At 42.3% G+C, this 26,131-nt stretch overlaps 1 pseudogene; it reads left to right on the top strand.

The window, feature by feature from the left end:
• Positions 1–14,852: 14,852 nt before the first annotated feature.
• LOC131421269 (cyclin-dependent kinase 1-like) lies at positions 14,853–15,715 on the top strand (annotated as a pseudogene).
• The last annotated feature ends 10,416 nt before the right edge of the window (positions 15,716–26,131 follow it).

Here is a 26,131-nt window from a genome sequence, read left to right as displayed (position 1 = left end):
ACTTGCTGGGCCCCCAAACTCCGAACATCATCAGTCTGTGTGAACGAAACTCTGGGTGTTCAGCAACTGAATTGCAAAGTTCTCGTGGAAAGCTTTGTACTAAGTGTGAGAACAGAGCAAGGCCGGGGTGGTGTTCAGGCCCTGAGAGGGGTCTAGGCTTGGAGCAGAGCCACATCGGGGAGGGCAATTTCAACCCAGCCGTGCCCAATATTTGCCTCCTTCCTCCTCTTCCCTAAACACATCTTTCCAGAATGCAGTCTCTCTCGAGGCAACCCAAGAGCATAGGGAGAAATCTTAGAGCTTTAAGCGGCTTGGAAAACCGGAGAGGACTGGTCACAGTGAAAGTCCAAGGTAGGCCTAGGAAGAAATCAGCCTGATGTGCTATGATGCATGATCCAGGGGGCAGGAGGAGGCACGTTCTCTGGGCTGGCCGCATTTAGATCACTCTAGCCAGAGTCCTACTCCATCCGGCTACCTGGCTGCATCAGCCCCACACAGCAACCCCAGCCAGGGCCTCCAGCAGCTACAGGTCAGCGTCTACACGGGGCCTGCCTCCCCCTTCCCTAGCGTAGACTCTAATCTGCCCTCTTTCTTTACTGAAGACACTCCCTCTTTATTAAAGGACAGAAAGGTTAAACCACGAGTGAGGTGTGGTACACAAACCATCGCCTTGGGCATTGGACCGATCAAAGGTCTAATTTCTGCTGTGGCACTTACACTCTTGGCCTTCGGGCAACTTCTGTAGGCCTTGCTTTTTCCATTTGTAAATTGTGACTACTACTCCCTAATGTATAAGGTGGCTATGAGGATTAAATGAGATCATATATTTGAACCTTCCCCAAGGTGCTTAATAAAATCTACTTCCTACCCCTCCCACCATCAGAAGATTTTGATTGCCCTAAACTGTACCAAGAGCTACTGGGATCAACACATGATGTTATCACAGAACTTACAATCTGTAAGCTCCACAGAGGCAGGGACCACGTCTATTTCATCCACCAATGTATATTCAGTGTCCAGCACAGTGCCTAGTACATGTAGGTACTCAGAAATATTTGTTGATTGACTAATGGATGAATTGTGCAAACCTGCATCTTAAAATCTTAAGGCCCTAAAAGAGCATCTAGTCCAGGAATGGCAAATCATTTACTTGCTTGCCTACCCTAATTGATATGTAGTTAATACCTAGAGCACTGTGTTGAGAAGGATTCTGAGTCCACATCTGTCCTCAGTGGGAGAGACTGGTGTGATCAATTAGCAATATCTGCCCAGGTTATGAAAAGGGATCAAGCATCACTAGTGCCTGTACTTACCCTTTTTGGTTCAAACTAACACATCATTTTACAGACAAGGAAGTGGGAGATCAAAGATCACACAGCCAGTTAAAGGCAGACTTGGGCACATTCAGCTCTGGATGTGAGCAGCAGAAAAAAACAAGATTGGCAAAGGCCTGATTTGGAGGATATTGGCAGCAAGTTGGGAAGAAAAGGCCAGAGAGACTCCAAGCAGCCTTTCCTTCCAGCCACTGTCCCAGGATAAACATTTCTCCTCAACCCCCATTAGCAGAGGTACAGCAGTAATCCAGAAGAAATGCTGATGGATAGCACAGACTGAGAAATTTCAATTAGGCCCCGAGACCAAACTCCCCATTAGTTAATTCCCTCTTAACCACACTGTTTCCCTTTAGGCCACTTGAGTTCTGCATCTGCCTCCCACCACTTCATTTTTGGTAAGTGGCCGCCCCTCCCTTTTCCTCAGCCTTCCAGTTTCCTCCATTTCAGCCCTCATTGAAGACAGATTCGTCTTGTCTCTCAAGATCACTGCTTGCGAGAAGCAGAGAGAAAAGTAATTAGCAAATTCAGCATTCTGGTAACCCTTCTACAGGGAAGGATAATCATTTGTTAGCTTAAGTAAATCCTGGTGCCTTGAATAGCTGTCTGACGTTGACAGAGAAATGGGAATGGGCTCACTCACTGTGCCTGGGGCTCTGCAAGAGACTTGTGAGGCAAGCAAAAGGCAAAATAAATTTTTTTTTCATTTAAACCTGAAGACTTCTCCCAAGGAAGTGGAGCATAACTTCCCACTCTCTAAGTGTGGGCTGTACACAGGGATTCCTTCTAAAGGGTGCAGTATAAGAGGGGGCAAAAATGATAACATTGCATTGGAGAAAACTGACCGACGCTATGGTAGCCAGGTGGTCAAGGCCAGCCTCATCAGTGGTATTGATACGATGTGACGAGAAGGACACTCAGGACGCTTCACCGCTGTGGGCTTCCTCCCCAAAACCCACAACCCCCGTCTAATCATGGGAAACACATCAGAAAAACTCCAACCGAGGGACCATCTACAAAATGTCTTGCCGGTACTCCTCAAAACTGTCCACTTCATCAAAAACAAGGGAAGTCTGAAAAACTGTCACAGCCAAGAGGTACCTAAATGTAATGAGACATCCTGGGTGGGATCCTGGAACAGAAAAAGAACAGTAGGTAAAAACTAAGGAAATCTGAATAAAGTATGGACTTTAGTTAATAACGATGTATCAGTGTTGGTTCATCAATGGTAATAAATGTTCCATACTGATGTAAAATGTCAATGCTAGGGGAAACTGGATGTAGGGTATAGGAGAATTCTCTGTATTATCTTCACAATTTTTCTATAAATATAAAACTCTTCTAAAATAAAACATTTATTTTCAAAAAAAACATTTGAAGGCAAAAGTCTTAAAGGTCATCTCCAGAACAGCCCAGGCAGGTGGCACTCCTGGCTACAGGACTTGTCCACATTCTCCCTCCCTCTGAAATGACGTTTTTTCATTGAGTAGCCAACTGGGCTTCTTCTCTTCCCACCCTATTGGTCTGAGTTCTGCCATCTGAAAGCCACAGGAAAATTCTGGAGTGTAGACTTTCTTCTCCAACATAGCCCTCAAATGTTTCAGAGTTATGCTTCATCAAACCAAAAGAGACCAGCAAACATCGTCCAGTCCCAAACTTTCATTTTTGAGACAAGGAAACTCAGACCCAGCGGGGCAGGAAACTCACCCAGTCACACAGACACTGAAACCCAGCTTTGCTCACACCAGTCCAAAGCCCTTTTCTTTATAACACGCTGCTCTTAAGAAGAAGGTTAACCTGTGTCCCTGGTTTGCTCTCTACTGTACACATCACCATTTCCTTCACCATTCATCACAATTTGGGACATCCAGATGCTCCAGTACTCTCCCAGGAAGACCCTCATCAGCTTGTGTATGTCTCTGTGACCCTCTCCATAGTCCTTTCCAGAAGCAATCAGGGTTACGGATGTTAAGGAAACCAATATCTCCTCCCTCCTAACAGGTGATGTCCCAAATTGAATAGAATGCTCCAGAAGAGAACTAACCAATGTTACTCTGTGGCACAGAGTTATGAATAAATGAGCACAACTACCTTAAGCAAGCCTTAGATACACACTGGCTAATTGTCACATGCATGAAGCATGGGTCCTCATGTAGCCCATAGCCAATCGAAACGACAAGGTCAAAGTTAGCATCACTCTATGCCCCATTCCACCTCCTTCCCATCTCCTCCAAAAAGCTTTTACCCACTGAGGAGGGATAACGGAAGGAGCCAGGTGAGAACTAACATTCACTGAGACTACAAGGTGCATTATATCATCACCCATTGATTCATTCAATTAGCATTTATCAAGCACCATGATGTGCAAGGAATTTGAGGAAGAACTGAGAATACAAAAATCATAACATACCATCCAGGCCCTCGATGATTTCAATCTGGTAGGAAAGACATTCGTGTCAACAATTGCAGAACCATGAAACAAACAATGGAAGCATGGAGTCAGGAGGTAACACCCAATACTTTGGGAGGGAAGTATTATTTGCCTATAACCATATTTTCCAAGTAAGGAAGCTGAGGCTTCAAAAACTCAAGCACCTTACCCAAAGAAATGAGTTACTCGGTGATGGAGGCAGAGATTTGAATTCGGTGTGACAAAGCTCCAAAGTCCATACTTTTCCACTGTAGAAATGTTTCCCAAACTAAGGTGTTGATTCCGTGTTCTACAAAATGTGTCCCATGGCCAATTAAGTTTGAAAATATAGAATGTCACTTCTCCTTCTTGGAAATTCAAAATTTCCATCTGAATAATAAAGGATCTAAGAAGTCTTACAATAAAATAAGAAAGACTTTTAGCCTTGACACGAAGGTAAAGATATATGTTGGGCCAAGACCCCTGCATTAATCTCCAAAATCTATTCTTTGTCCAAACAGCCTTCCAGAGTTCCCCAGGTAGCTCTGAGGTCCTGACTTGCAGGAAGCCAAGAGAAGTTCTAGAGGTATTAAGCCAAAGGGGAGGCAAAAAGAGAGGAGAAAGACACCTGGCAACACAAGTCAGGAAAGAGAAGTGTGATAGGAAGTGTTTGGGAAAGGGACGTTCCTTGGAGAGAAGGAGGGAAGTGAATGTTACCCTGTCATAGCAGCTTTGGCTTTCAGGCACTGCTCATGATCATGAAATGCTACTGATAGCACCGTATTTACTTCCTTTTTCTTATCAATCCCCCTACATCAGAGTTTCTAAACTATCGCACTGTTGACATTTTGGGCCAGCCAATCCTTTGGTGGAGGAAGAAGACTGTCCTGTGCATTGTAAGATGTTTAGTGGTAGCCCCGGCCTCTACCATATGCCAGATCTATAAGCCAGTAGCACCTCTCCCTCAAATTTAGGAACCAAAAATGTCTCCAGACATTGCCAAACATCCCCTAGGGGGCAAAATCGCCTCCAGTGTTGAACCATTGCCCTAAGTGTTCTTTGGCGTCCACCATAATCCCATGCTACCCTGAACTCCAAATAAGCAATTAGCCTAAAAACAAAGACATAACCTTTCCTGAATATTATCCTGTGGGTCTCAAGCTGCTTTCCAACAGGACCCCACTAGTTACTGCCAAGTCATGCGACTTCTATTCATTCCTGAGGGCCCATTTCAAATCTTACCATCTCTTTCCATAAAGTCTTCCTGCCAACCTGAGTCAGCTGTAGCCCATCCCCTTCCTGCTCTATCCTTCCATTCATGGTCCAGTATTGTACAGTAGTGGTACGTGATTGACTTCAATTGAACATCTGTGTATATTTGATCTTGTACTGGTCTGTAATTCATTTTGAATGAGCAAACACTCATAGAGCATGTATGATGTGTCAGACACCATGCTGGTGCTGGAGGCTGTAGATACTTAAGGATGTGATTTTTACCTTTAAGAAGTTCACAGTCTCATGGGGGAGGTGGACCAGAAGTTACAGTCCTACACAGCTGCTTGTCTGTCTCCTCTGTGGATCCCTGAGGGTGAAGGCAAAAGCCCCATCCTTCTTTTGTGTCCACCACCATGCTGAGCACGCAGTAGGTGCCCAAGAGATTGCACTGAACTGGAATCAGCGAGGAAGCAGAGCTTCTATGAGAACTCATCTCCACAAAGGCAACTGACATCCCTCTAGGACTCCACTGGGCAACTTCTTTTATGAAGTGATGGTGAAAGTAAATGGTAATTGTCTTTACTTGGAAAAATAAAAAGACAGCCACGCTATGTAAGTTACCCTGCCTTTCTTTTTTTTAACTTTTGTTCCGTGAAATCCAAAAATCCATGACCCACGGCTTGAATAGAGAGAGTATGGGAGAGGAAAGAGGGAGGGGGCCAAAGAACACATTTAAACCATTAGGAAGTAATGAAGACTTTGCAAAAATAGCCATCGACAAGAAATAGGCTAGGGAATACTTGGAAAATGTGATCACACACAAAATCAGCAAATTGTAAGAGTCTGCATTATTGAGACTTTGGGGGGAATACACTAATGCTCTAACATTTTTGAAAAGTGATGGAAAACAGAGCGGGACAAAAGGAGTCATTAACCTAAAAATAAAGAGCCAAAATGAGAGGCAGAGAGGCGTTTATTTTGGGATCAAAGAATTGCAATTCGGAGAGTACAGATTCAGGTAGAAACCCAAACAGTGTCCCAATTACAAGAGAGGGCCTCAGGGTTTTTATGGAAAAACAGGAGGATGAGGTAAGTTGTATTAAAGAAGAGTTCATTGGTGCTAGATGAGGTAAGGCTAGACTTGTATTTCATTGATTGACTAACGATTCAGTCGTCAGCAAAGTCCAATTTCATCAGTCCTTACAAACAGGATATATTGTCCTTACTGACTTCTTGGAATGTTGGCAGTTTGGTCCAATTTGGAAGACAAAGACGTGCAAGGCAATTCTTCTGAAATGGCTGCTCTAGCTCTATTTTAATATGTCTCCACTCATGTCATCTTTCACAGAGTGTGAGAAGACAGGCGGAGGTACTCACCTTCCTAAGCCAGAAAAAACAGGAGCCCTAAATGGCCATGGTTTAAGAAGGCTGGCTTTAGGATTTTGAAGAAACAGTGGAAGAGAGTTTTAAATGTTTAAGCAACAAAGATGAATAGAGGTCACGTGGAGCACAAGCTACAGAGCAGAGACACAGCCACCAGCTTGAGTCAGGAAGTAGAATCCACGGATGTCAAAGCTCAGAGATGCTGGATGAGTAGGAGCAGGGGTTATTAGTATTATTATTGACACATTATGAGTTCCCCTGGCCCTGCAGCCTTTTTCCTTCCTCTCCTTTGACTTGAAGGAGTATCACATGTGGCATTTACATGCAAGGTTTAAAAAGAACCAAGCTGGTGGTTGAGAAAGTTTCCCAAGGATTCTGTCCTTACCGCTCACCCGAGAAAACCGAGAGTGACCAGAGAAAGGGGAGCATGATCCAGGGCAGAAAACAGGCCAGTATGTTTCAAAGGGCACCTCTGTCTAGAGTCTATAGAGTTTTAAACCCACTTCAGGACACGCTTCACCCACCGTCTCCTTCAACCACAGCCCATCCCACCTCATTACCGTTCTCCAGTAGCAAAACACATTTTCGTACTTGGCAAGCCCTCCCTTGCCAGCCACCAAAACTCAGGAATCCCAGCTAAAGGTCAACCAAAGGCTTCCCCAGTGTGGGGCTGGGGTCCGAGAGCCAACAGCCCAGGTCAGGAGGAGGAGCGGTGGTGGGCTGTTGGGCGGGGAAAGACCAAGACCATCCCCACAGCAGGGGCCAGTCAACCTTAGGCAGAAGTGTTAAAACAAGGACTGAGAGACTTTAAAGAAAAGACAGCATTTCCTTAGCCAAGTCCAAATTCTGCTAAAGACGCACAAGGCCTTTGATGCAGTTACTTTAAGGACACAGCTCCAGTCCATCCAGCCCTGAGAAAACTGCAGCTTCCTGGAAGAGCTGCATCCACTGGCTCCTAGAAAGACGCACAGACCTCAAGGCCAGCCTGGGCCACGAGAGGTAGCCAGCCACAGGACAGGAGAAACGGTCTCTGCTGACCTGAATACAGAGGCCCAAGAACTTGAAAGTGGGAGGAAAGAGTCTGTCTTTTAAAGTCAGAGCAAATATATGCAAAGCCTGCCTGGAGATATTAACATATCTATAGACAGAATGGGTACATTAAAGGAGAAAGTCTCTTATGGTGGTTGTTTATCAAATTGTCAGTCCTAACTCCTTAATGGGTGGTAAAATCAACTAGTGGGTTACCAGCATTTTTTAAAAAATGAAATAGCATAGGATAGAAAATATAAGAATGCATCACATGTAATAATGGTAGTGTGTGTTCGCGCGTGTGTGTACATAAGTAGGTACATACTAGTCTCAATTTAAAATGTATTTCTTTACTATAGGTCATAGTCAAAAAAAATTTTGAAAGCCATTGCCGTCGAGTAAACATAGGTAGAGTTTAATAAAGTTCTAGTCAAACTTTGTTTATTTATTCATTCATTCATTCATTTATTCATTCTTTCAAAAATATGCATTGTACACCTACTATGTGCCAGGCCTCCACTGGCACTGAGAATACAATGCTAATAGTCACAAAAACAACTATTCTTGTTCTTGTTTTATACTTGGCACACTTCTAAGATCCTTGCATATGCTAATGCTTTAGCCCTCACAACAAGCCTAGGAGATAAGTTCCACTATCAGCAACATCTTGTTCAGATGAGTAACTTGCCAAGATCACACAGCTAGTAAGTGGAAAAGCTGGAATTTGAACCATCTAGTCCTGCTGCAGTCCTTGCTCTTAACCATGAAGCAATAGTGCCCAAGGACTTACCTACTGCTCCCAGCGACACCCTTGTTACAGCAAGGTCCAATGGAGGCTTATACTCTGCTTCCTGAGAAACCAGCCCTGAAAGAGAGTGCGCTGCCCAGAGCGTCCATTCCCCTTGGCATTTCTCACCACACATATCCATGGACTGGCATTCTCTCGATATAAGTTATGTACCCCAATGTCCGTGAGCTTCATGGGCTGACAGATCAGTATTTGGGGGCTACAAGCCTGAGGGTGAGTCCTGGGTCACAGGGACTTCAACAAGGAAATGCCCCTCAATAGCATTGTGCCCTTGGCTAAGTTACCTTTCTGTGTCTCAGTTTCCACAACTATGAAATAGGAATGATAACAGTATCTATCTCCTAACGTTGTTGTAAGGATTTAATGAAATGGTATACGTAATGTTTTAGCAAATGCCTAGCATATGGTGTTAGCTAATTATTATTTATTGAGCACTTACTAGTATTGAACTTGTCCAGTGGGAGAGAGAATGTACAAGCAAGACCACACCTGTAGAACGTAGGAATAGAACAGTTCAGGGAAAATGGTCTTAGCCAGGAAACTTCAGAGAGAAGATATTATCTTGGGATGAGTCTCGAAGATTGAACCAATGGGTGAAGAATGGGGGAAAGAACACTCCCTCCATCTGGAGGGAACAACTCGGCAAAGACACAGAGGACCTTCATGTGCAAGTATATACGAATAAATAAAAATACGTAGACACAGTTTCCGCTGATGGAGGCATGCTCATGGGCAATATCACTCAAAAAGTCTCCAGCAAAAATTCCTGCAGCACAAGTTTTTCCAAAGTTGATTCAGGTGTTGAAATAGACATGTAACATGCATATTTGTACATACTCACTTCTAGGCAGGTAAAACCTCAGCCCTAAAAGAAACTTAAAGGAAAAAACATCAGTCTCAGAATGCATTAGGAATGAGAATCTTTCCCATGAGGCTGGACATGCTTTAGAGAAGTGGTTCTCAAGGTGTGGGTCCCAGACCTGGCAACTTATTAGAAATGCAAATTCTCCATCTCACCCAGACCTACTGAATCAGAAATTCTGGAGGTGGGGCCCCGCCATCTGTGTCTGAGAACCACTACTTTAGAGAAACTTGCTGAGAAGAAGACAAAGATAAAAACAACAGCAGTTCAGGGAACAGCTCTTGTGAAGAGCTGTGCTCACTGTGCCCAAAGTGGGCACGATCTAACACAGCGGCCAAAGAGCTCGGGCTCTGTAAACTCTTGGCCCTGGGTTTGAACCCCAGCTCTTGTACTTGATGACTGCTATTTTCCGTAATCCCTGCATCCTCATCTGCAAAATAGGGATAATGATTCCTCCCTCTTAAGGTTGTTCTCAGGACTCAGTGAGACAGTTACTTATAAGGCACTTAGCACAGAGCAGCTCGTTAAGTGAGAGCCAAGATGCTGGAAGGAAAACAAGCAAATCCATCCTCTCCGAGTGGTAACATCTCAGTGAGTTCTAACAGCCTTTGAAACAGCGGTCTTCAAAGTGGGGTACACATACTCTTTGGGTTATGAGCGGACTTGGTTTGGGGGCATGGATAGATTTATGAGAATCAATTTTCAAATCCTCAGTTTTCCTCCAGACTCTCCTAAAATTGATCTGCATCAGACAAGTTCTCTTTCCCCACATTCTCTTTCACAGTAGCCCTCCTCCCACCTACCAACAGAAAGGCACAATTCTCCCTCATCCCAAATCTTAATATGATGCGTCCTGGAGTATAAACTTCCACGGCTCCAAGCAGAGGGATCAAATAGAAATATTGAGGTTGTGAATGTCTCTGATGAGTGGGTAACAAACCCATTTGCAAGGGAACAACTCAAATGACTCGAATTACAGGTCCTTTTCCAAGTCAGGTGATTTCCATGTACTCGAAAGAGGACCTAATTGAGCTGTCAGTTGATCATTAAAAATAATTTTCGATGATAGATCACTATGTGATTTTAATACATGACTTGGAAGTAGCTCAATTAATTCAAGTGTAACAATATTCCTTACATTTCCATCTACTTATGTAAACATTTCCAGCACTTGTGTCTCAATAAACAAAAAATAAGATTGTAATTGTAATTGCCTCACTCTAGCAACAAGTAATATTCACCCACAGATACATGAAATAATTTTTTAAAAATCCCATCCATCTCGGGGCCGGCCCGGTGGCGCAAGCGGTTAGGTGCGCGCGCTCCGCTGCGGCGGCCCGGGGTTCGCTGGTTCGGATCCCGGGCGCGCACCGACGCACTGCTTGGTAGGCCATGCTGTGGCGGCGTCCCATGTAAAGTGGAGGAAGATGGGCACAGATGTTAGCCCAGGGCCGTCTTCCTCAGCAAAAAAAGAGGAGGATTGGCGGATGTTAGCTCAGGGCTGATCTCCTCACCAAAAAAAAAAAAAAAAAAAAAAAAAAAATCCCATCCATCTCATAATAGATGCATTTCCAATGAATTTCACTTCTTGTGTTTAATAATTATGTATGAAAATGTATAATATATTTATGTTGTTTTTCTCAATTGTGTAGTAATAATTTTAATGATAATTCAATCCAGAAGAAATGTTTCAATACTTAGAAACTTTCAGTCAAGTGTTTTAAAAATGCTATTTCAATTTATATGTATGTTTTTGTTGCACAGAAGTATAATACAGAAATCAATAAAAAAAACTTTGAAGCATAAAAATATATTACCTTAGGATAAAATTCTGTGGGGAAAGCGGGATAAAAATATAAGTTCAAGGAGAAAAGGAATGATGTAAAAATTTCTGACTACCAAAGAAAAGTTTGTGAGCTTTTAAGCAGAAGGTAGTAGTATCAAGTCACTATGGTGTTTAGACTTCATTGGAAACTTTAAAAAGAGCAATATAAAGGTTTATTTTAAAACGTCAGTATTTACAATATGCCAAAATTACATTCTTTGCAACTATGTAAAGTAATAATGAAAAACTGCAGATATCAAGTTAAAAATATGCAAGGGAGTACATTGTCTCTCAAAATCCTTTCAAGGGATGGACAAGGAAAAAAATTTGAAGAGCTCTGCTCTGCAAAACCTCCTCTTTCTTATTCTCCTCTTTCTTTAACAAGTAAACATGTTAAACAGAAATGACGTTCGCAGTGCTGTATTGTATGCCAAGAAGCTTTCCAGAGAAGTAACCAGCATTGTCTCAGGTTTCAATAACTCACCATCGAGTTGAACTGACCAGAAAAAAACATGCAAGGCAATTGAGGTAGGTGGCAGACACTGGTCTTGCCCACGTGGTGTTCATGTTCTCCTGTGTCCTCACTAAGTGAATCCAGATTGTGTTTAGGACAGCAATATGACCAGGTAAATACTCATTTCCTCAGTCTCCCTTCCCATTAGGAGTGGCCATGTGACAAAATTCTAGCTGATGAGACAGAAGTGAAGACTTGGGGGTTTGTGGAAAGCTTTTGCTTTCCTAATAAAACTGTATAGATGAGGCTGGCTCTGCCTGTCCTTTGTTCTTCTTAACTTGAATGCTGACGCAATGCCTGGAGCAACAGTAGTTATGCTAAAATGATGAGACAACAAGCATGAGGACAAGTCAACATCCTAAGGATGGCACAAGGACATATGGAGCCATCCTGTGTCCTGATGTTGACCAGTGAACTAATGCCCACAAGAGCCCACCTCAAGACCTCTCACTACATAAAATATGTATATACACATGCTTCAGTTGCTGTAAACCAGTGCTAGCTGAATATTCCAGTTACTTCTACTGTGTAACAAGCTACTCCAAAACTTGATGACAAAAAAGACATTTTATTAAGCTCACAGATTCTGTGGGTCAAGAATTCAGACAGGGTTCAGTTGGAATGGCTTATCTCTACTTCGTAATGTCTAGCGTCTCTACTGAGGAGACTCAAACAGATGAATGACTCAAACACCTGGGAACTAGAACAGCTGGACCTGGAAAATCCACTTCCAAGATGGCTTCTTCACTCACGTGTCTGGTACCTGGGCTGGGATGACCAAAATGATTCAGGTGGGACTGTTGACCAGAGTGCCTACACGTGTGGCCTCTCCATATGCCTTAGGCTTTTCACAGCATGATGGCTGGGTTCCGAGAGCAAGCATTCCAAGAGACCTAGGCAGAAGTTGCATGGTTTTTTATGATTTAGCCTCATGAAGGAGTCATGCAGTGTCATTTCTGCAGTACTCAGTTGGTCAAAGCAGTCACCAGATTCAAGGAGAGGAGATACAGACCCCAACTCTCAATGGGAGGAGTATCAAAGAAGTGGCAGCCATTGTTTTAAACCACCACATTGGTTGAGGTTTTTTTATTGTAACTTAACACATTCCTAACTGATATAAAGGATGATATAAGATAACATAAAGTAGATGCAAAGCTGAACAGTACCATTAGGCTGTTGAACTCAAAGGAGGAGAGATAATAAGAGAGAAGTAGTCAAGAAAGCCTTCATCATAAACAAACATTGAATGAGGGCCTCTAAGTGCACAGCCCAGAATAACATGCCAAGAGGATTGCAGAAATACTACAAGTTTCAGTATCTATCCCCAGTGCCAGCTATGAGTTCAAATCTCAATCTGCTATTCACATGTAACATGGCTTTGGAAAATCCTAGCTGAGCCTCAGTTTGTAAATCAGCAAAATTATGGTGAGACTGAAATAAAAGAGCATGAGAAGGGCCTAGCATGGTGCATAGCACTCAGTAAGTGTTCAGTAAATGTTGTGCATGTGTTTATTCATTCAAAGAACTTACCCATGTGGGACCATTGAATGAGCACCAACCATAAAGTAGACAGAGAGTTAGTATTCCCCAAACATAAGTCAGAACCCCCAAACTCCCTTATGGGCTCAGCAAGCTTTACTGAAATTTGTATAGTGCAAAGCTTAGAGAACTTAGACCAATTTTTCTGGAGGAAAATTAGAACAGACTTTAGAAGATCTTCTGAGGTCCAGGCTAAGAGTCAAGACTTTTTGCCTGCAAAGCCCATGCCCACCATTGCTGCCAATTTGGAAAAATCTATAGCATTTCTCATGAGAGGCCAAGCATCCCAATCTGGGATATGTTTTCTAAATATTAGATCTGAATTGATTTATTTTATCCCTAAATGCATTGGGCAACAATCTTTCTGAATGGATTAAGTCAGACCTTCTATTTTTAGCAGGTGGCTCATTCAGTCCATTTCCTTACTATAAATACCTGAGTACACTTGTTTTAAAGTAGAACTCTTTTGTCATCTGATTGTCCCAGTCTAGATTAGAGGCGGAGAGAGGAGAGAGAATGAAAAATGAGACAGAGGAGAAAGAGAGACTGCATTGCTCTGCTCTGCTCACCAGCTACTTTCACAGACTCCAAGATCCATAGCTGACCGGATACAGGAGAAAGCCAAGAGGGTCTAGCCTTTTTCAGTGGATTAACCCTGAGAAGTTGGCAGCTGTTGGGGACTCACTGGAGACGCCCAAACTCTTTCCTATCATCTCATCCACTGAAAGTTTCCTTTTCAGAATCCCACGTCTCAGTCTCCCTGCTCATAACATATGCACACTGACCCCAGCCTCTGAGGAAGGCCAAGAGAGGTTTCTCCTGGTCTTAAGGATCTTGAGAGAAAATAAATTATCATAATATCTCATACCCATCTCCCCAGAGTCCCAAAGAAGGAGACACTGAGCTTTCAATAATACTGATCAAACCCATACTGAGCTCAAAGCCCTAAAAGGAAATAGTCAGGCCAGAGTAAGACTAAGGAGTGGGTCTGCCAGGCAGCTGCCTAAAGCATCAATACATAAGGAAAGGCAGGCTCAAACCTCACTGGGTGCTGGTATGTCACTGGAAACTTAAGGAGATGGAGGAAAAAATGTCATTTCATTTTTTGACATGACAGTTTGTCATGTCACTTCTTAGGAAAATAGAGTGTGTAATTGAAAGAATACTGTAAAATGATCCTGAAAATGCGGCTAAGACCCCGAAGGGCCATGTTTTCATTAGTGAATATCTGTCATTTTAGGGCAGCCATATCTTAATATTCTCCCTATTTTGAGGTTTCTATCAGCAGTCCTCCTTCTCATTCTTCCACTCACTATCCCAGTTTTCAGCTCCTCCTCCAAATTAAACAAATACTTGGTTTGAACAAATATATTGATTTAGGGGGTAGAAAATTATCAACAGTCCACCAAGATTCCCATATGTCTCAGTCTGGACACTTCCCCCAAGGATCTCAGAGGGTTATAAAAACCCACTTGTCCAAGTTTCAGGTACCAAGGGACCACTGTGATCCCAACAGCAGCCAATGGGGAGCAGAGTTTCCTGGCCTCTCTCAGATGCACAAAATGCAGATGTGTTTCAAATAATAGAAAAGAGAAAAGTATTCACCAAATATTTTCAAAAACAATTCATACATGATGAACAAGTGGGGTTTATCTCAGGAATACAAGGCTGTTTTAACACTCAAATATCAATCAATGTAATTTACCATATTAAGAAAACAAAAAAAAGAAGAAAAAACATATAATTATCTCAATAGACTCAGAAAGATTATAGAAAATGATTCATAATAAAAGCTCTCAGGGCTCTTGGAAATTGAGGAAAGAGTGACACAGACATGGTAGCTCCACTGTTGCCTCCACCATTCCAACATCCCCAACCCCACTCCCCCACCATCACAAAATAGTAAGCTAGGATCTACCATATCTATTGAGTAACCATGGAAGAGTATACCAAAATAGAGAACATTGGAGAAGATACCTATGAAGTTACGTATAAGGGTAGACACAAAACTACAGATCAAGTGGTAGCCATGAAGAAAATCAGACTAGAGAGTAAAGAGGAAGGATTCCTAGTATTGCAATTTGGGAAAATTCTCTATTAAAAGAATTCTGTCATCCAAATGTGCTTATGCAGGATTCCAGGTTATATCTCATCTTTGGATTCCTTGGATCTTGAGAAATACTTGGATTCTACCCTCTTGGTCAATTCATGGATTCTTCACTTACTAAGATTATTTGTACCAAATCCTACAAGAGATTGTGTTTTGTCACTCTAGAAGAGCCCCTCACAGAGACTCAGAACATCAAAATCTATTGATAACAAAGGAACGAAAAAACCAGCTGACTTTGGCTTTGCCAGAGATTTTGGAATACCTATTAGAGTACATACACATGAGGTAGCAATGCTGTGGTATAGATCTCCAAAGGTATTGTTGAGGTCAACTCACTACTCGACTCCAGTTGACATCTGGAGTCTAGACACCATATTTGCAGAATTAGCAACCAAGAAGCCACTTTTCCATGGGGATTCAGAAGTTGATCAACTCTTCAGGATTTTCAGAGCTTTGGGCACCCTCAATAATGAAGTGTAGCCATAAGTGGAATCTTGATAGAATTATAAGAATATGTTTCCCAAGCGGAAACCAGGAAGCCTAGCATCCCATGTCAAAAACTTGGTTAAAATGGCTTGAATTTGCTTTCAAAAATGTTCATTTATGATCCCACCAAATAAATTTCTGGCAAAATGGCACTGAACCATCCATATTTTAGTAATTTCGACAATCAGATTAAAAAGATGTAGCTTTCTGACAAAAAGTTTCCACGTGTTGTATCAAAAACAGATAGTTATATTTTTACTGTTAACTCTGTTTTTGGCTTGTGTTTTTCTTTTCTTTTTTGTAAAGCTTAAGCTGTACTTCATCTTCTAATTTCAAGTGTAACTTAAAAATGTAAATATCGTTCTATAGGAATTTAAATGTAATTCTGTATACGTGTGTAGGTCTCACTGTCACAATTTGTTACTATAATAAAACTATAAATTTAGTAGTGATGACAGGAATAGGTAAAAATTTAAAAAAAAACACCTCTCAGTAAATTAAGAACAGAAGAAAACTTCCTCAACCTGATAAAGGGCATCTCTGGAAAACCTACATCTAACATCATACGTATGGTGAACGATTGAATGGCTTTCCCCTTAAGATCAACAACAAGGCAAGACTATCTGCCCTCACCATTTTATTCAACATTATACTGAAAGTCCTAGCCAGTTTAATAAGGCAGTAGAATATACGAAAGGCATCCAGATTTGAAAAGAAGCGAAACTGTCTTTGTCACAGATGACATGATTGCCTATATTAAAAATCCTAAGATATCTACCAAAGAGCTGATTTTAGCAGGACACAGGATACGAAGTCTATATTAAAAAAATAGAATTTCTATATTCTAGAAATAAAGAATTAGAAATTGAAATAAAAGAGATGCCATTAATTGTTTTTAAAAAATACTTTATTAGTTCTCAACTGCTATATAAGAAATTACCAAATTAACAGCTTACAACAACAAACATTCATTATCTCCCACAGTTTCCAAGAGTCAGGAATCGGGGAGCAGTTTCACTAGGTGGTCCGTCTCTCAGGAGGGTCTCTCAGGAGGTTGCAGTCAAAATGTCAGCCAGGGCTGCTGTCATCTGAAGGCTTGACTGGGGCTGGAGGATCCAAATCCAAGGTCACTTGTTCTTATCTTATTAGTGGAGGCCTCAGTTCCTCATTTATGAAGGTCTCAGTTCTCTACCACATTGGACCTTCCAACAGAGCTGTTCCCATGTCTTCCAGAGCAAGCAAAGCAAGAAAGAGCAAAGGAGAAGCCGGGATGCCTTTTATTACCCAGTCTCAGAAGTGGCATTCCCTCACTTCTGCCATATTCTACTGGTCACTCAGACCAACTCTGGTACAATGTACGTGTGGTGGAGGAAGGGGCGTGGGGAGGGAGGTGGTATACAAAGCCATTAATACCAGAAGGAAAAGATCACTGGGAGCCAATCTGGGGCTGGCTACCACAAAAACCATTTATGATAGCATCAAAAGACATAAAACACTGTGGATAAGTTTAACAAATATATGCTAAACCTCTACACGGAAAATAACAAAGTAATCACTGAAAAAATTAAAGAAAACCTAAATAAATGAAAATATATGCAATGTTTATGGATTGGAAGACTGAATATTGTTAAGATGTCAATACTTCATGATGTATTGGTATTCAATGTAATCTCAATCACAACACCACCAGGCTTTTTCTTAATAGAAATTGACAAACTGGTAATAAAATTTGTATGTGAATGTTAAGGAATTAAAATAACCAAAACAACTTCAAGAAAGAAGAACAAAGTTGGAGGACTTAGACTACCTCCTACACTACATCCTAAAATAGTGTAAGAACTGCGCTATATTAAGATTTACCATAAAGCTACAATAATAAAGACAGCATGCTATTAACATAGGAGAGACATACAGATCAATGGAACAGAATAAAGAGTCCAGAAATAGACCCACTCATATATGGTCAATTAATTTTTGACAAAAATGCCAAAGTAACCCAAGGGGAGACGACTTTCAACAAATGTTGCTAGGAGAATTGAATATCCCAGGAAGAAAATAGACCTTGATCATTGCCTTACACCATAAACAAAAATTAACTTCAAATTGATCATTGACCTAAATGTAAATGCTAAACTAAACATTTCTAGAAGAAAACACAGGAGAAAAATGTTATGACCTTAATATAGGCAAAGAATTCTTAAATAGTACACAACAAGCATGTACTCTAGAAGGAAAAAAAAACTGACGAATTGGACTGTATCAAAATTAAAGCTTCCTACTCTTTGAAAAACAGCATTAAAAAAAAACAAAGAAAGAAAAGGCAAGCCATGGAAAAAATATATAAGCAATACATATATTTGACAAAAGGCTTGTATCTGGAACATATAAAGAACTCTTATAGCTCAGCTATAAGATATTAACTCAATTAAAAGCAGTCAAAATTTTGGACATTTCACAAAAGAAGAAATATAAATGGCAAATATGCAAATGAAAATATGCTCAACATCATTGTCATGGGAGAAATGCAAGTTAAAATCATGAAATACTACTACCACCACTAGAATAGTTAAAATTAAAAATAGAAACAATACCAAGTGTTGGCAAGGAGGTGGGACAACTGGAAATCTCATACTTGGAAGGTAGAAATGCAAAATAATAATGCACTTTGGAAAAATTTGGCAATTTCTTATAAAGTTAAATATTCACTTACCATATGACCCAGCAACCCCCTAGGCACTTACAAAAGAAAAATGAAAACATATGTCTGCACAAAGACTTGTTTGCAAATGTTCATGACTTTTTCATGATAACTTTTATTCATAATAACTCAAAACTAGACACAATCCACAAGTCCATCAAAAAGTGAATGAGAAATTGTGTCATTTCTCTACAACAGAATACTACTCAGCAGTAAAAAGGAACAGACTATTGATATAAAAAATATAATGGATAATTCTCAAAAATGTTATGCTGAGCAAAATAAGCCAGACACAAACAAGTTTATAGAAACTCTGGAAAAGACTAATTTAATCTAAGGTGATTTGAAGCAGAGCAGTGGTTGCCTAGAGTGAGAGGAGGGAATTGATTGCAAAAGGCCAACAGAGAACTCAACGGAAATGTTCTATATCTTGATTGAATGTATACCAGTGTATACATTCACTGAAACTCATTAAACTGTACACTTAAAATAGGTGCATTTTATTATGAAAGTTGTACCTCAATAAAATTAATTAAAACATTGTTAAAGAAATACATTCATATGGTTAAAAAAAAAAACAGCAACTAGTACAAAAAGTTAGATGTTGAAAAATTAGTCCTCTCCCACACCAAATGTCCAGACTGCCAAAAACCCCATCTCTCTACCCAAAGGCAACCACTGTTCCCAGTGATTTTATATATTATTTAAAAATTGCCTGTATGTATATGTGCATACACCTCTATATTGGTATTTGAGTATGGATATGTATGTAGGTATACACACACAAACACACACATATACTTTCTTTACAGGCAAGTAGACATCTTTTGTATTATAGCAGATGCTTTTGGCGCCCAGCACCCCATCCTCTCTGACCACCTCTGATCTCTGCCGCAACTCCTGTGGACAGTCCCTTCCTTGTATGCTGCCAGTCCCAACGTGAACTAATGCTTTCTCCAAAGTCACAGGAGCCTGCTCAGTCCACAGGGAAATGCAGCCCGAAGTAGAAGGCAGGTAAGCCCCTGGAACAACCTTCACCAATGCAGGATGGGTTTTGTTAATAAATGCCCCATCCTTCCTTCCTACCGACAGAAAGACAATTCCGAGAGACAGACCTTCTGTGTGTTTTTCAAAGGTCTGGACTTATTTGGGTTTCCTTTACCTATAGCAACAATTCAATAATACATCCTTTATTTGCATTTTTTGTCTCACTCTCTTCACTCCCTCATTCATTTTTCCTGGGATCACGTCTCAGAAAAACTACCGGCATCCAAGTCCTTGTCTGAGGCTCTGCTTTCACAGGAACCCAAACCAAGACAGGCAGACACCTTATTTTTTCATTTAATACATCTTGTAGGTCGTATCATATCATCCCATACGATCTGCCATGTTGCATCTCATAGCTTTATGTACTCCACTGTATGGATGTACCACAGTTTTTATAACCATCCCCCCATTAGCGGATATTTAGGTTGTTTCTAATCTCTTGCTATTGCATACAATGTTTTAAAAAACATACTTATGCACATATCTTTGTAAGATAAATTTCTGGAGATGGAATGGATAAAGCAAAGGATGGCCATGGTGGTCTTTAAATAGGAAGCATCCCTGATATGATTCAACTGTAAAATCTTACCTGTACACATAGCTTTTCCATCACAAACCTAATGTGTAATGAGGCACGATTATCCCTATCAGAGTTAACGCAAGGCTGTAACCCTATATCCTAAGGCTCCTGCTCAACTCTCTAGTCTCTCTTTTCTATGTGATTAATCTGCCATCTTGCTGTGAACTCAAATACAATCAGGAGGAGGGTCTGAGACAGAGAGAGCAAGAACACAGCTAAAACACAGAGAAATGGAAACAGAGGGAGAATATATATAAAACCACTCATTGGTTGCCAGGAAATTTATAAAATACTTCTCTTATTCACAGAAAGAGGAAAGAGCACTGGAGTAGGAGTCAGGAGAGCTAGGTCCTGGGTTCCAGCCCTCTCTCAGCCAAACCAAGTGGTGTCCATGGATAAGGTAGTCTCCCTTTGCCTCAATTTCCTCATTTATAAAATGAAGAGATAGGCCTAAATGATTCTTTCTGAAGGCCTCCTAACTCTGATATTCCAAATTTCTACGACCCAGGTGTTTGTAAAAGGGGCTGCCTTATACTCAGATTAAGTAATGGATCAGTTCCCATGGAACAATTCCAAGGTGTCAACCCAGCCACCATCTATTAAAAGCTCCTCTCTCAACCATAGGCAGATGCTAGAAACTGTCTCCCACTTTAAATCACAACAGAAATGCAAATATCTTGGGAACAAATGCAAATATTCCTGAGAACAGGGAAGTCTTTTTCCTTGTAATATTCGTAGGAGTAGAGTTCCGCAGGGCACACTTTGGGAACGATGCTTTAACCCCATGGGCAGCTAGATCTCAGGCTTTAGGGTCAGAAGGACCTGAACTCAAATCCTAGTTCCTCCGTACATTAGCTTTACGGCCTTGATTGGTTCTTCTGTAGAAATGAAGCCCCACTTTGTGGGGCTCCCATGAGAACTAGATAAGATGTTAAATAGTGAATTTATATCTCATGCTGAGTGTTAACTTCCAAAGTTGTGGTGAAAGAAAGAGTCAGCTAAAGCCCAGAAGAAGATGCTGACTTGCATTTGCGGGCCATGTTAACCTATATCCCACACACATATTTTTAAGAGCTATATACTTGCTACAGGCTGAATGTGTCCCCCCAAAATTCATATGTTAAATCCTAATGCCCCATGAGATGGTATTAGGAGGTGGGGGCCTTTGGGAGGTGATTAGGTCATGAAAGTGGAGCTCTTATGAATGGGATTAGGGCCCTTAGAAAAGAGACCCCAGAGAGCTCCCAGCTGCCACGTGAGGACACAATAAGAAAATAGCCATCTATGAACCAGGAAGGGGGTTCTCACCAGACACCAAATCTGCCGGCACCTTGATCTGGGACTTCCCAGACTCCAGAACTGTGAGAAATAAATTTTTGTTTATAAGCCACCCAGTCTGTGGTTTTTCATTATAGCAGCCTGAAAGGGCTAAGATAATACTAATGCTATATACCAATCTTTCACTATTTATTTAACTATTCTGTTGCTATGAACATTTAGGATCTTTCCAATGCTTTACCTTTATAAATAATGAGTCAGTGAATATCTCTGTATACTCATCTTTGACAGCAACACTTAATAGGCCCTAACTAGATGTCAGACAACCAGGACTTTTGGGGGAAAAGGAGACTAGGTAGTAATTGCACAAGACACAATTGAACCCCACGTTCATCCAAAAAGTATTTGCTGAACTTCTCAATGCCAGGCTCCATCCAGGCACACTTCCATATCACTTTACAGTGCTTCCCCGACTGGGTACAGGGGTGCCTCTTTTTATACAACTCACGTGGTTTTGTCGTATAAATTGAATTCTTATGAAATGGGAAAGAAGAGGTTTAAATATCACTATGTCTCAGCCTACCATAGTCCAGGAGGCGAGAAGAATCTCTTCAGAGAAGTGAAAGGAGAGGACAGAAGAGTCTGGAATACAAAGGACCCCAGACTGATTATGGGGCATCCTGTTTCCTCCAGTCATCAGAACATGAGAGTCCAGCCACCTGGGTGCAGTTTCAACATAATTTATTCAACTCGTCAACACGTTACCGAGCATCAATTACAGCCAATAATAACTCAGCAGTCATTCACTGAGGCAGAATAGAGTAGGGGTTAGGAGTGCAGGCTCCGCCTTAAAAGAGTGAGGTCCATCTACAGGGAACAATCTGGGGGATCGTAAGTGACAAAAGTAAGGTGCAAAACTGTGTAGCAAAGGGCGTACCATCTGTATAAAGAAGAGGGGATATAGATTCTTGTCCACGCACAGCGCGTCTCTGGAATGATTCATATAAAACTGGTTAAAGTGGCACTACTTCTGGCCATGAGGGAGAAATAGGAACCAGATTTACTGCCTTTCCTTAAACAGCTTAAAGAAAACACGCGGACAAAATGAAACAACGGTTTTAAGGACATTGAGCAGCAGCCAGTGCAGGAAGGGTCGCTCATGGCGAGAGAAGGGAAAGCAGGAGGGGAGCCCTAACCCTCCCCAGCTTACCTCTAGGAGGTCCTTTCTGCCGCCACCGTTCAGGGACGGGGACCCGAGGCGGAGCCCGGTGGTCTCCCTGAGTTAAGGAGACGGATCAGATCGCACTCAAGGCGGCCAAAGTAACTTGACTGGCCCGGCAGAGCATCACAGAAGCGAGAGGATCCCACTAGTCGTGGCCTGAGTACCGGTCGGCGCATGCGTGCGAAGCTCCCAGAGGCTGGGAAAGACCCAGCGCAAAGCTTTGAGCCCAACCGTTTCCGACTTCACACCCGCCTGAAAATAGTTCATGTTCCCACCATCCCGAGTGGAAAGACCTCACAGTACATGAGGCATGGGGTAAAATCCTCAGAAGTGGGGACAAATTCGCCCTAAAGACTATTCTCAACCAGCATAACAAAGCTTAAAAGTGGGGCATCTGGGGTGGACGACTGGGGACAGCAAGGGAGAGGCTGGAGCTCAGAATACGGCTTGAAGTATAACCACCTGTTCACTCTAGACCGTTTTGCACTGTTTGGAATTTTTACTGAGTGTATATGTTATATTCTTAAGGGAGAGGACTCTGGAGTCAGACTGTCAGAGCGAGAATCTGGCTCCTCCTCTTGCGAGCTGTGTAAACTCAGGCGGGTCACTCAACACCCCAAGCCTCGGTTTCCTCATCAGTGGAATGGATTTCTTTGGATCATTGTACAGATTAATGGAAATGTTTATATGAGAACTAGCAGTACCCGGCACTTCTGTACAAATGTTTTTGCTCCCCTCTAACGCCTTCTTCCTGTTTCTGGCAAAAGCACCCCATTTTTCTTTTGGGGAAACAAGCCTGCGGGACTGGATCCATATGTTTCAGGTGACCGTGACTCCATCCCCCAGCCCCAGGGATGGGCATTTTACTCAGCCCTAACCAGTCATCACATTTCATGCCCCTGGCATAGTAAGCAAATTGATCTAATGCGAGTGGTGTGGAGAATTTTGCTGAAAATGTTGGAAAAGAGATGCCCTTTCTTCACTGGGGTTGCTAAATGAGTAGATTGAAGGTGCTGGTGGTCATTTTCAGGGAGCCAGCTTGAGCATGAAACCCAGACAGAGGAAAGCAAAGCCTAGAGATAGAGAGAGAGATGGTCCTGATGATGTCACTTGAGAACCAAGATCCAGCCATGCCTAAAGCCAGTTTCTGTCACCTGCAACCAGAAGAGGCCTGACAAATTCAGTAGGGATTATCATTTTTCAATTTATTCAGCAAGCACTGAGCTCAGATGAGGTGCCAGACTGTGCCAAGAGCTGGACATTCAACATGAGGCCAATGCAAAACGACAATTGCTAGGATAGAGACATTCCCAGGGTGCCCTGAGTGAGGCCTCTGTAGCACCCTGGGAGGAGTGGGCTAGACATCCAAGAAGCCTTTGTGAGGAGGTGATGCCTAAATTGAGGCTCAGTGGATGCTGAAGAGGGGGCCACGAGAAAAGAGGAAATAAGAGCATTCTAGACAAAGAGGTGAGAGAAAGCAGATGTGTTCAGGGAAGGATGGCGGACATGAGGGGACAGTGGAGAAAGATGAGACCAAAGAAGTAAGCCAGGAAAAAAGTCATGAAGCTCTTTGTATGTCACGCCCGAGAGTCTGAACTTTGTATCCTGATCATTATGGGTGTCATTCAAAGACTGAAATCAGGGGAGAGATATGATCAGATGTTTGTGTGGAGAATAGATTAGAAGGCAAGACAGGTAGGGAGGACTAATTAGGAGGATGTGGGAGGAATCCATGCTTGAAATTATGAGAGACTGAATTAAGAAATTAGGCGTAGAGATAGAGAGAAGTGAAATAATCAATTTGAGAAGTTTTAAGGAGAAAGAATTGACTGGACTTGATGCTGAAAGATAATGTATTTCAGTTTGGAACATTAAAATAGAAATAATAGTTAACATGTTTATAGCACTTACTCCCCACCAAGTCCTGTTCTAAGTGCTTTACACAAATTAACTCATTCAATCCAGCCCCATGAGGTGGATACTGTTGTGATTTCTCATTTTACAGATGAGGAACTGGGCTGCTGAGAGGTTAAATAACGTGCCTGAGGTTACACTCTCACCAGTGGTATAATTGCAACCCAAATGGTGGCAGCTTAGGACTGGGCCCGTGCTGTTGACCACTACACTCTGCTGCCTGGCACATGCACATCGTATAAAAGGTAGACAAAAAAAGAAGAGGAGCTAGCCAAGGAAAACAAAAACAAATGACTAAGGAGGCAGAGAGCAGCCTGGAGAGCACAGTGTCACAGAAACAAGGAAGGCGAACAGCTTGTTTCTTACCCCAGTTGTAATTAAAATACCCAATCGTGTAATTGGAGGAAGACAGGCCAGGCTCAGCTGAGAAGAGAGTGGGAGGTACTTTCACACATAGTATCTCCTTTATTTTTCACGGTTCTGTAAAATAAGTGTTTTCATAGCCCCAACTTCCAGATGTGGAAACTGAGGCTCAGAGAGGTCAGGTCACACGCCTGGTAAGTTACCCTGCCAGTTCTCAGACCTGAATATGATTTGTGTTCCATGCTTGGTTTGCTATCCACGTGCCCAGGGCTGTATCAGGGTGGGAGGGGGGCGGACAAGGATGGTCACATCCATGCTCCCAGTGGGTCTGTCTGTTGCTCAAATGAGGCTATAACAAATAAAAACATAAAGATCATGATAAGGCAGCATAGAGGTGTGCATCTGGGTAAGTGGTACAGACTCTGGGCACCTAGAGCGGGTGAGGAGGCGTCACGGAGCTGGTGGACATGGGATGGTATTGAAGGATGGGTCCGAGTATAAAAATGGGAGAATATGTGGCATTTCCAGGGACTGGGCCCTCACCTGGGTGCTCTGAGCCAGTGATGGGCATCCGCTGTTTCCACCTGTGTAGCAGCCCTGCCGTGTTCTTCTATTTTTCTTTGAGGAACCACTCCTCCCCACTGGGAATCCATGTGGTTTGGATAGTGTGAGCCCCACACCTCTCTCAGATTCCGGGGGTGAGCACTTGATGCCAGTCTGGTCAATCACTGGGTTTTATTTCCCCCAACCCAGTGATTGGCTCTGGACCCAATCCAGCCCAGTGATCTCAGACACAATCTCAGGTGTGCTGGAACTGTGGCAAGGAAAAACTCTCTCCCTAGCACAGCTAGCTCTAGGAATGATGTTAGCTTGGAGATGCTGGGGGCCCGATGTGGAGACGCCTGCCTGGGAGTGAAACCCGCACTGAGGAGAAGAAACAGGAGGGAAAGAGATCTGATGACAATGTTTGAGCCCCCAGATCCAGCTATGCCTGACTGCAAACATCTCCAGACTTTTCCATTATTCCAACTAATAAATACTCTTTGTTGTTTACGCCAGTTTGAATTAGGGGTTTCTGTCATTGGCAAGTGAAAGGGGTCTGATTGGCACAGAGCCCCAAAGGTGGTAGTTAAATTGCAGGAATCCAAAGTTGGAGTCTGTCTGCCTTCCCCAAAGGATAGGATTTGGGGAGGGGGTATAGTGGGTAAAGTCCATAAAAGAGACAAGGGCTATGGGCTTCAGTGGAGGGTGAGATCAGGCATAGGTTTTGCAGGAGTGGCTTTAGTTTCAAATGTATCTCAAAAGGTGGATAACATTTCACTAACTGGCATTTGGGAAAGTGCAGCTGGAGGAAAGTGACCACCCCACAGGTGAAGGCAGAGAAACAGAAAGATGCAGGGCACGGTCAGGGTGCAGCTCACTGTCAGATTTGGCTAGAGGACCACATGATGAGGGGCAGTTGTGAAAGGTAAGGTTGCAAAGGTAACCTGGAAGATGTATATTTGGGGATGCTTGGG

The sequence above is a fragment of the Diceros bicornis genome, chromosome 24, assembly GCF_020826845.1.
Source record: "Diceros bicornis minor isolate mBicDic1 chromosome 24, mDicBic1.mat.cur, whole genome shotgun sequence".
NCBI lineage: Eukaryota > Metazoa > Chordata > Mammalia > Perissodactyla > Rhinocerotidae > Diceros > Diceros bicornis.
Note: the sequence above shows the minus strand (reverse complement) of the source record. Positions and strands in the feature narration are given on the sequence as shown.